The sequence below is a fragment of the Anolis carolinensis genome, chromosome 3 (genome assembly GCF_035594765.1).
Source record: "Anolis carolinensis isolate JA03-04 chromosome 3, rAnoCar3.1.pri, whole genome shotgun sequence".
In the NCBI taxonomy this organism is placed as follows: Eukaryota; Metazoa; Chordata; class Lepidosauria; order Squamata; family Dactyloidae; genus Anolis; species Anolis carolinensis.
In genome coordinates, this window is record NC_085843.1 from 5,334,455 (window position 1) to 5,347,046 (window position 12,592).

The window sequence follows — 12,592 nt, forward strand, 5'->3', positions numbered from 1 at the left end:
ACTGAAGCCCTGCTGCACTGCAAGAGTGGTTTCTATTGTGCAAACTTTAATTCTAAAGGTGTATCAAAGGGAACAATACAAGAAACAAGAGAGTGAGGCGTTCCAATGGTTTAGCAACCCGGGTCCGGCTTTGTGCGCACCTGGCCGCTTGGAAGAGCGCGTTCACATGTGCGCCCAGACACGGGTTCCGAGATGCGTGTCAAGGTTCTCCCTCCCTCCCTCCCTCTCTGCATTCTCACCTCTCTCCTTCCCCGACGAGGCTTCTCCTTGGCAGCTGGCACCGTCTGGACCGGGTCCTGCCCGAACGCAGCCCGCCCGCCTCTGGACCTCCTTCTCTCTCTTTCTCCTTCTGTCTCTCCTTCTCTCCTTCTCTCCTTCCTTCCTTCCCTCCTTCTTTTCACGCCTTTTTCCTGCCGGACCCGGACCCAGGCGGGGAGGGGAGGGGAGGGGAGGGGAGGGGAGCCGGCCCAGGAACCCCGGCCTGAAAAGGAGCCTCCTTCCCAGCTCGGCTTTGCAGAGAAAACTTTGGGAAACTTTGGGCAAAACTAGATAACTCTATCTATCTGGTTACAGACAGCGGACAACCCCCCTTTTGCAGCAGTTCCATTGGCTGCCAGTCTGTTTCTGGGCACAATTCAAAGTGCTGGTTATGACCTTTAAAGCCCTAGACCAGGGGTCCCCAAACTTTTTAAACAGGGGGCAAGTTCACGATCCTTCGGACCATTGGAGGGCCGGACTTTAGTTGGCCACTGAGCAATAATAATAATACTGTAATAATAATAATAATAATAATAATAATAATAATAATAATAATAATAATAATAATAATGGGGTTTGGACGAGACCCTTTGGGCCATTGAGTCCAATCCCCTTCTGCCTTGTTCACCGAAAGCACAAGCAAAGCACCCCTGACAGATGGCCACCCAGCCTCAATGTTAATAATAATAATAATAATAATAATAATAATAATAATAATAATAATAATAATAATAAGGGTTGTAAGAGAAGAAGAGACCCCTTGGGTCATTTAGCCCAACCACCTTCTGCCCTTGTGCCGTGGGGGCCGGATAAATGGCTTCGATGGGCCGTATCCGGCCCCCGGGCCTTAGTTTGGGGACCCCTGCCCTAGACAGTTCAGTTCCAGGCTGTTTGCCTGACCACATCCCCTTGGATGAAACTGCCTGGGCCCTGAGATCTTCTGGAGAGGCCCTGCTCTCAGTCTCACCTCTATCTCTAGCACGGTTAGTGGGAACAAGAGAGTGGGCCCTTTCCGTGGCTGCCCCTCGACTCTGGAACTCCCTGTCTGGGGAAGCCATAATGCCCCCCTCCCTGATGTCCTTTCAGTGGCAGGCTAAGATAAGCTGCATGAAAAAGGTGGTGAAATGCTAACTGGAGATAGGGGAAAGGCAGAGTTGTTCAACAACTTCTTTGCCTCAGCCTTCTCTCAAAAGGAGGCTGGTGTTCAACCTAAGCAATATGGAGCAGACGAGGTAATAGGGGAAATGCAGGAATACCTGGCTACTCCAAATGAATTTAAGTCTCCTGGGTCAGATGAACTACACACAAGAGTACTGGAGGAATTAGCAGAACCATTGGTAATAACCTTTGAGAATTCTTGTAGAACAGGAGAGGTCTCAGCAGAAAACTGGAAGATGGCAAATGTTGTCCCAATCTTCAAGAAGGACAAAAAAGAGTACCAAAGAATTACCATCCAGTCAGCCTGACATCAATACCAGGAAAGATTCTGGAGGAGATCATTGTGGAGGCAATCTGCAATCACTTAGAAAGGAATGTTGTGATTACTAAAAGTCAGCATGGATTTCTCAAAAACAAGTCGTGCCAGACTAATCTTACTTCTTTTTCTCTCTCGATAGAGTTACAAGATTGGTAGATGCAGGGAATGCTGTGGATGTAGCCTATCTTGATTTCAGTAAGGCCTTTGACAAAGTCCCCCATGACCTTCCTTGCAAGCAAACTAGTCAAATGTGGGCTGGGTAATGCTACTATTAGGTGAATCAGTAATTGGTTAAGCAACCAAATCCAAAGGGTACTCACCAATGGTTCCTTTTCATCCTGGAATGACTTGGATGAAGGATTATAATATCTATATATATAAAAGAGTGATGGCATCAGGGCAGCGGACAAAACAACAAAACTACAGGCCCCCCAACCTCGAAATTTGACAACACAACCCATCATCCATGCCTCTAGGTTGATACAACAAAAAGAAAAGAAAAATAAAGTCCTACTTAGAGGGAGAGCAATAATTGTTTTTATCCAATTGCTGCCAGTTTAGAAGGCTAAGCTCCGCCCACTTGGTCTCCTAGCAACCCACTCAGCCTAGTGTTAATAAAAGAATAAAAAATATAATAAATACAAATAATACAATAAAAATAATAAAAACACTAAAATAATTAAAAACACTAAAAAATTAATACAATAAAATACTATAACAAAATAACTAAAAATAATACAACAAAATAATGAAATATAATAAATAAAAGAGATAAGTTACAATAAAATTAAAAAAAAATACAAATAATGTCAAATAAAAATTCCACAACAACTTTTAACCAATACCACCACCACTTTGCCACAGCAACGCATGGCCGGGCACAGCTAGTCTATATATATAAAAGAGTGATGGCATCAGGGCAGCGGACAAAACAACAAAACTACAGGCCCCCCAACCTCGAAATTTGACAACACAACCCATCATCCACGGCTCTAGGTTGATACAACAAAAAGAAAAGAAAAATAAAGTCCTAATTAGAGAGAGAGGAATAATTGCTTTTATCCAATTGCTGCCTATTAGAAGGCTAAGCTCTGCCCACTTGGTCTCCTAGCAACCCACTCAGCCTAGTGTTAATAAAAGAATAAAAAAATATAATAAATACAAATAATACAATAAAAATAATAAAAACACTAAAATAATTAAAAACACTAAAAAATTAATACAATAAAATACTATAACAAAATAACTAAAAACAATACAACAAAATAATAAAATATAATAAATAAAAAAGATAAGTTACAATAAAATTAAAAAAAATACAAATAATGTCAAATAAAAATTCCACAACAACTTTTAACCAATACCACCACCACTTTGCCACAGCAACGCGTGGCCGGGCACAGCTAGTCTATATATATAAAAGAGTGATGGCATCAGGGCAGCGGACAAAACAACAAAACTACAGGCCCCCCAACCTCGAAATTTGACAACACAACCCATCATCCACGGCTCTAGGTTGATACAACAAAAAGAAAAGAAAAATAAGGTCCTAATTAGAGAGAGAGGAATAATTGCTTTTATCCAATTGCTGCCTATTAGAAGGCTAAGCTCCGCCCACTTGGTCTCCTAGCAACCGACTCAGCCCAGGGGACAGGCAGAGTTGGGCTTCACTTAGGCCACTTCCACGGATTATCTAAAGCCCCAGCTTCTGCCAACCCAGAAGTTCGAAAACATGCAAATGGGAGTAGATAAATAGGTACTGCTCCAGCAAGAAGGTAACGGCGCTCCATGCAGTCATGACGGCCACATGACCTTGGAGGTGTCTATGGACAACACTGGCTCTTTGGCTTAGAAATGGAGATGAGCACCAACCCCCAGAGTCAGACACGACTGGACTTAATGTCGGGGGGAAACCTTTACCCTTGACCTTAACTACCACCAATTCCTCAATACTTTATTTCCCAGACCACCAGACTTCGCCACAGCAACGCGTGGCCGGGAACAGCTAGTCTATCTATCTATCTATCTATCTATCTATCTATCTATCTATCTATCTATCTATCTATAGCAGGGGTCCCCAAACTAAGGCCCGGGGGCCGGATGTGGCCCTCCGGGGTCATTTACCTGGCCCCCGCTCTCAGTTTTATAATATAATATATTGTATATACATATAATGTTGATAATAATATTATAATGTAATACAGTATAACACTAATAACAATACCATATAATAATATTAATTATATATTCTATATTACATATAATATTACTCATAATATTACAGTATAGTGGTATAGTTCAACATAGTAATATATAATGCTAATATTGTGCTATGCTAATAATATAATATATTGTACGTACATATAATTTGTAAGCCACTCTGAGTCTCCTTTGGGGTGAGAACGGTGTGATACAAATGTAGTAAATAAATAATAAATAAATTTTAGACTTAGGCTCACCCAAAGTCTGAAATGACTTGAAGGCACACAACAACAACAACAACAACAACAACAAGAATCCTAATTAACTTGACTATCTCATTGGCCAGAAGCAGAAGCACACTTCCCATTGAAATCCTGATAAATGTATGTTGGTTAAAATTGTTTTTTAATTTTTAAATATTGTTTTGTTCTTTAATTGTTGTTGTTGTTGTTGTTTTTGCACTACAAATAAGACATATGCAGTGTGCATCGGAATTTGTCTATATTTTTTTCAAATGATAATCCGGCCCCTCAACAGTCTGAAGGATTGTAGACCGGCCCTCGGCTTAAAAAGTTTGAGGATCCCTGATCTATAGGGTAATGAAGTTTCGGCCTAGAACAAAACAACAAAACTACACATCCCAGAAACACTAAACTTGGCAGCACAACCCCTCATCCATGCCTCTACGTTCATACAACAAAAAGAAAAGAAAAATAAAGTCCTCATTAGAGGGAGAGGAAGAATTGTTTTTATCCAATTGCTGCCAGTTAGAAGGCTAAGCTCCAACCACTTGGTCTGCTGTCAATTAGAAAGCTAAGCTCCACCCACTTGGTCTCCTAGCAACCCACTCAGCCCAGGGCCACTTCAATCAGGCCTCTTCCACACTGCCTATAAAATACAGATCATCTGATTTCAACTGGATTATATGGCAGTGTAGACTCAAGATGAGCACCAACCCCCAGAGTCAGACACGACTGGATTTAATGTCAGGGGAAAACCTTTACCCTTTACCTTAACTACCACCAATTCCTCAATACTTTATTTTCCATACCACCAGACTTCGCCACAGCAACACGTGGCCGGGCACAGCTAGTATATATATATATATGTATATGAAAGTTATTCCATGAATATTCTTTATAGAGAGATAGTTTATCTAGTTTTCCCCAATATATATATATATATATATATATATATATATATATATATATATATAAGGGTAGTGGCGTTTCGGCCTAGGACAAAACAACAAAACTACACATCCCAGAAACACCAAACTTGGCAGCACAACCCCTTATCCATGCCTCTACGTTCATACAACAAACAGCTCCAGCCACTCCAGAGAACGGCCAGTCTTTGAGACTGCAACACTATTCACTGCTATTCCACCTGGCCAACAAAGGATTCCCATAAGCCACAGCAACGCGTGGCCGGGCACAGCTAGTATATATATATATATATGAAAGTTATTCCATGAATATAGCAACATGCTATGCACATTTTATACATAGAGATAAAGTTGTCCTATCACTAGCTAATATACATCATAGAACAATGGTAACAAATCAAATATAATCATTCCAGACGCATGAGAAATTGACAAATGCAGACTATTTACAACATCACATTAAACATTATGTTCATGCTTATATGTTTTTCATATAAACAAGGATCACAGAATACCCGGGAACCCTTGTTGTTTTCAAACTCCTTGATGTTGTACGTTCCTTTATACACATCTCCGAGAAGCTAATTTATATGGGACTATGCTGAATGTATTTAAAGTGTGAACCACTATTTACAGAAGGAACAAAAATGCGTTGGATAATCCAGAACGTTGGATAAGCGAGGGTTGGATAAGTGAGACTCTACTGTATCTATATATAGTATGTGTGTGTGTATATATAGGTAAAGGTAAAGGTATATATTCAGTATGTGTGTGTATATATATACACACACGTATATACATACACACTTAGATACAGTAAGGTAAAGGTAAAGGTTTTCCCCTGACGTTAAGTCCAGTCGTGTCTGACTCTGGGGGTTGGTGCTCATCTCCATTTCTAAGCCGAAGAGCCGGCGTTGTCCATAGACACCTCCAAGGTCATGTGGCCGGCATGACTGCATGAAGCATCGTTATCTTCCTGCAGAAGCAGTACCTATTGATCTACTCACATTTGCATGTTTTCGAACTGCTGGGTTGGCAGAAGGTGGAGCTAACGGCTCACTCCACTCCCCGGATTTGGACCTGCGTCCTTTATCTATATATCTATATCTATATCTATATCTATATATATATATCCTATATCTATGTGTCTATATAGTATGTGTGTATTATATACACACACATATATATACATACACACATATACATACACACGCATATCTACACACCATCATATTATATATACACACACACACACACACACACACACATATATATATATATACACACACACATATATACACACCATAAAGATACACACAGCATCTTGTATGTATACACACAGACAGATGTGGATAGATAGATAGATAGATACACACACACACACATATATACACACCAGGAGCCCAGGTGGCTCAGTGTGTTAAAGCGCTGAGCTGCTGAACTTGTGGACTGAAAGGTGCCAGGTTCAAATCCCGGGAGCGGAGTGAGCGCCCGCTGTTAGCTCCAGCTCCTGCCAACGTAACAGTTCGAAAACATGCAAATGTGAGTAGATCAATAGGTACCGCTCCGGCGGGAAGGTAACTGCGCTCCATGCAGTCATGCCTATGGCCACATGACCTTGGAGGTGTCTACGGACAACGCCAGCTCTTCGGCTTAGAAATGGAGATGAGCACCAACCTCCAGAGTCAGACACGACTGGACTTAACGTCAGGGGAAACCTTTACCTTTTATATACACACCATCATTCATATATATGAATTACCCCGAAACCTTGCCTGTATGCTCAGTTGTGCCAAGTTTGGTCCAGATCCGATGTCGGCTGGGTTCAGTGCTATCTGTATAAAGGTGAACTACAACTTCCAGAGCAAGAAGTGAGCGAAGCTACTTGGTCTATACTCCCCCAATCTGCCCCAGGATGGAAAGGGGTTCATGGGGGTTGTGTGTGCCAAGTTTGGTCCAGTTCTGTCACTGGTGGGCATCGCAGTGGCCTGTGGGAGTTGTAGTGATAGAAAGTACTACATATCCCATCACCCATGGTCCATTGTCCCGCAAATGGCACCAGGACATTAAGTGCATCATGGGGGTTAAGCGTGTCAAGTTTGGGCCAGGTCCATCATTCCTGGTGGTCACAGTGGCCTGTGATAGTGGCAGCCAATCAGAAAGCTGCCACATATTCTGCCACATACATACATACATACCCACATACAAACACTGACTTTTATTATAATTATATATATATATACTAGCTGTGCCCGCCACGCGTTGCTGGGGCTAGGACTTACTTTTTCTTTTCTTTTTGTTGTATGAACGTAGAGGCGTGGATGAGAGGTTGTGCTGTCAATTTTCGAGGTTGTGGGGCGTTTAGTTTAGTTGTTTTGTCCGGTGCCGTGATTCCATTACCCTTTTATATATATATACTAGCTGTGCCCGGCCACGCGTTGCTGTGGCAAAGTGGTGGTGGTATTGGTTAAAATTGTTGTGTAATTTTTATTTGACGTTATTTGCATTTTTTATTAATTTTATTGTAAGTTATATTTTTATTTATTATATTTTATTATTTTCTTGTATAATTTTTGTTATTTTCTGTTATTATAGTATTTTATTATATTAATTTTTTAGTGTTTTTTATTATTATTTTTTGGGTTGCTAGGAGACCAAGTTGGAGGAGCTTAGCCTTCTAACTGGCAGCAATTGGATAAAAGCAATTATTCCTCTCTCTCTAATTAGGACTTTATTTTTCTTTTCTTTTTGTTGTATCAACCTAGAGGCGTGGATGAGAGGTTGTGCTGTCAATTTTCGAGGTTGTGGGGCATTTAGTTTAGTTGTTTTGTCTGGTGCCCTGATTCCATTACCCTTTTATATATATAGATATAGCTATAGATAGATAGAGAGAGAGAGAGAGAGAGAGCATGGAGCATTTGTGAGTATATACATACAAACACTATATATCTATATCATAGAATCAGAGTTGAATCCCAATCCCTGTATGTATATGTATTTGGGTGTCTGTCCATCCATCTATCTATCTATCTATCTATCTATCTATCTATCTATCTATCTATCTATCTATCTATCTATCTATCAATCACTCTGTTGTTGTGTGTCTTTCGGGCTGTGTGGCCATGTTCCAGAAGCATTCTCTCCTGACGTTTCGCCCACATCTATGGCAGGCATCCTCAGAGGTTGTGAGGATGCCTGCCATAGATGTGGGCGAAACGTCAGGAGAGAATGCTTCTGGAACATGGCCACACAGCCCGAAAGACACACAACAACCCTGTGATCCTGGCCATGAAAGCCTTCGACAACATATCTATCACTCTATCTATCTATCTATCTATCTATTTATCTATCTATTTATCTATCTATCTATCACTCTATCTATCTATCTATCTATCTATCTATCTATCTATCTATCTATCTATCTATCTATCACTCTATCTATCTATCTATCTATCTATCTATCTATCTATCTATCTATCAATCACTCTATCTATCTATCTATCTATCACTCTATCTATCTATCTATCTATCTATCTATCTATCTATCTATCTATCTATCTATCTATCTAACTATCACTCTATCTATCTATCTATCTATCTATCTATCACTCTATCTATCTATCTATCTATCTATCTATCTATCACTCTATCTATCTATCTATCTATCTATCTATCTATCTATCTATCTATCTATCTATCTATCAATCACTCTATCTATCTATTTATCTATCTATCTATCTATCTATCACTCTATCTATCTATCTATCTATCTATCTATCTATCTATCTATCTATCTATCTATCTATCACTCTATCTATCTATCTATCTATCTATCTATCTATCTATCTATCTATCTATCTATCACTCTATCTATCACTCTATCTATCTATCTATCTATCTATCACTCTATCTATCTATCACTCCTCTATCTATCTATCTATCTATCTATCTATCTATCTATCTATCTATCTATCTATCTATCTATCACTCTATCTATCTATCTATCTATCTATCTATCTATCTATCTATCTATCACTCTATCTATCTATCTATCTATCTATCTATCTATCTATCTATCTATCTATCACTCTATCTATCTATCTATCTATCTATCTATCACTCTATCTATCTATCACTCCTCTATCTATCTATCTATCTATCTATCTATCTATCTATCTATCTATCACTCTATCTATCACTCTATCTATCTATCTATCTATCTATCTATCTATCTATCACTCTATCTATCTATCACTCCTCTATCTATCTATCTATCTATCTATCTATCTATCTATCTATCTATCTATCTATCTATCTATCTATCTGTCACTCTATCTATCTATCTATCTATCTATCTATCTATCTATCTATCTATCTATCACTCTATCTATCTATCTATCTATCTATCTATCTATCTATCTATCTATCTATCTATCACTCTATCTATCTATCTATCTATCTATCTATCTATCTATCTATCTATCTATCACTCTATCTATCTATCACTCCTCTATCTATCTATCTATCTATCTATCTATCTATCTATCTATCTATCTATCTATCTATCACTCTATCTATCACTCTATCTATCTATCTATCACTCTATCTATCTATCTATCTATCTATCTATCTATCTATCTATCTATCTATCTATCTATCTATCTCTTAAAGCTGGAAGAGAACCTCAGGGGTCATCCAATGCAATCCTTGCATGTATACACATTCACACACATACATGATATGTGTATCTGTATTTATATCTTTATGTATTTATCTCATAGTCATAGAGTTCTGCAGGAACAATCCAAGTGCTTCTGGATTTGAAACACAAAGAGAGCATCTACAATGTAGAATTAATGCAGTTTGGCACCACTTGAACTGCTACGACTCAGTGCTATGGATTCTTGGGATCTGTAGTTTTACTGCTGTAAAAACCATCATTCCTCCACTTTGAGACATATAGCAGTCTGGCCATATATTGCAATATCTTCTCGTGTCACTTTTTTATTTTCAACACAATGTACAAAACCTTTTAGCAGACGGCTCTTTTTCTGACACGGAGCTCGATCTTTTACTGCTCAACTTATCTATATATATAAAAGAGTGATGGCATCATGGCGACCCACAAAACAACAAAACTACAGGCCCTCCAACCTCGAAATTTGACAACACAACCCATCATCCACGCCTCTAGGTTGATACAACAAAAAGAAAAGAAAAATAAAGTCCTAATTAGAGAGAGAATAATTGCTTTTATCCAATTGCTGCCAGTTAGAAGGCTAAGCTCCTCCAACTTGGTCTCCTAGCAACCCAATAAAAAATAATAATAAACACTAAAAAATTAATACAATAAAATACTATAATAACAGAAAATAACTAAAAATAATACAAGAAAATAATAAAATATAATACAGTAGAGTCTCACTTATCCAAGCTAAACGGGCCGGCAGAAGCTTGGATAAGCGAATATGTTGGATAATAAGGAAGGATTAAGGAAAAGCCTATTAAACCTCAAATTAGGTTATGATTTTACAAATTAAGCACCAAAACATCATGTTATACAACAAATTCGACAGAAAAAGTAGTTCAATACACAGTAACGCCATGTAGTAATTACTGTATTTACGAATTTAGCACCAAAATATCACGATGTATTGAAAACATTGACTACAAAATTGCGTTGGATAATCCAGAATGTTGGATAAGCGAGTGTTGGATAAGTGAGACTCTACTGTAAATAAAAATATAACTTACAATAAAATTAATAAAAAAATGCAAATAAAGTCAAATAAAAATTACACAACAATTTTTAACCAATACCACCACCACTTTGCCACAGCAACGCGTGGCCGGGCACAGCTAGTAATACTATAATTTCATAATTTATGATTCTGAGGAACAGGAGGGAAAAGGGACTTTACCCGCCACTCCTGTTCTGAAATGTAGACAAAATGTTCCAGTCTGGGACATGTACATTAATTTAACATATGCATTTTGCCTTCTTCACTGTGCAAAACACATAAATTCGGGCCATTCCAATAGATTCCCTGTCATTTAGGAGGAAACAGAAAGCAAAAAGGCAAGGCTCTCCACCTACCCAAGTGTCAATCAAAGCTTGCTGTGTGTTTTCCAGCCTGTCTGGCCATGTTCCAGAAGCATTCTCTTCTGATGTTTCACCCACATCTATCGCAGGCATCCTCGGAGGTTGTGAGGTCTGTTGGAAACTAGGCAAGCGGGGTTTATATATCTGTGGAATGATGTCCAAGGTGGGAGAAAGAACTCTTGTCTGTTGGAGGCAGGTGTGAATGGTGCAACTGGTCACCTTGATTAGCATTGAATAGCCTTGCAGCTTCAAGGCCTGGCTACTTCCTTGAAGTTGAAAAAGTTGTTTTCATGGGACATCCTGCAGCACATTTTGCTCTAGGATTTCTCATTGAGTCTCAACCAATTCAACATACGTTGTAGCAGCCACAAAAACAATGTTTCTGGAGTAGAACAACTACAGTAGAGTCTCACTTATCCAACGTTCTGGATTATCCAACGCAGTCTGCCTCCCATCGAGATACACAGCTGTTTCTCTAGGCAGCAAGGACTGAACCTTTTACAGATTTAATTTCTGAAAATGCTGTTACTGGAAGTTCATTTTGTGCCATTCTATCTTTATTTGTAGTCCATTTGTTAGTAAGCAATGTTTTTGTAGTCAATGTTTTCAATACATCGCTAAATTCGTAAATACGGTAATTACTACATAACATTGAACTGCTTTTTCTGTTGATTTCTTGTAAAGCATGATGATTTGATGCGTATTTTGTAAATTCATAATGTAATTTGATGTTTAATAGACTTTTTCTTAATCTCTCTTTATTATCCAACATATTCGCTTATCCAACTTTCTGCCGGCCCGTTTATGTTGGATAAGTAAGACTCTACTGTACTTTCAAAGTAAGGACCACACAATTAAACAGGAAATAGGACTTTCAAACCAAGTACAGATTTTTTTTCCCCCCAAATTTTGTTAGATAGTGTTATCAGTCACCTTTTATATGGCCACACAACGTAAGACCAGGTCATGAATTACAGCCTAGAAGTAAAACTGTTCCTTCTTCTGTAAATGTGATGCTGTATTTATGTTCTGTGAATGATTGACGGGATGATGTTTTTCCCATCCTTGGATACACAGCTTGGGGAAAATTACAGTTTTGGTGTAGAATTCCCTCGCCTTCATGGCCATTTCCAAGACCACAAAAGCATAGCATTGGAAAGGACCCCAAGGGCCATCCAATCCAACCCCCTTATTTCTCCCAGGCAGGAAGACACAGTCAAAGCACCCCTGACAGATGGCCAGCCGGACTCTGCTTGAAACTTTCAGAGGAGGCTCCACCAGACTCCCAGGAAGAAGCATATTTCACTCTTGGACAGCTCTTACCGTCAAATGTTTTTCCTAATATTCAGGTGGAATCCCTACAGTTTGAATCCATTTTTCCCAT

At 38.9% G+C, this 12,592-nt stretch overlaps 1 protein-coding gene across 1 annotated transcript in view; it reads right to left on the bottom strand.

Moving 5' to 3' along the window:
• The window catches only part of kcne3 (potassium voltage-gated channel subfamily E regulatory subunit 3), a 30,186-nt gene extending 29,675 nt beyond the window's left edge, over positions 1–511 (bottom strand). Inside the window, exon 1 of the mRNA XM_062974423.1 lies at positions 240–511. The gene's annotated coding sequence lies outside the window, so the exon portion shown is untranslated. The remainder of the gene's footprint in view (positions 1–239) is intronic.
• Positions 512–12,592: the final 12,081 nt, after the last annotated feature.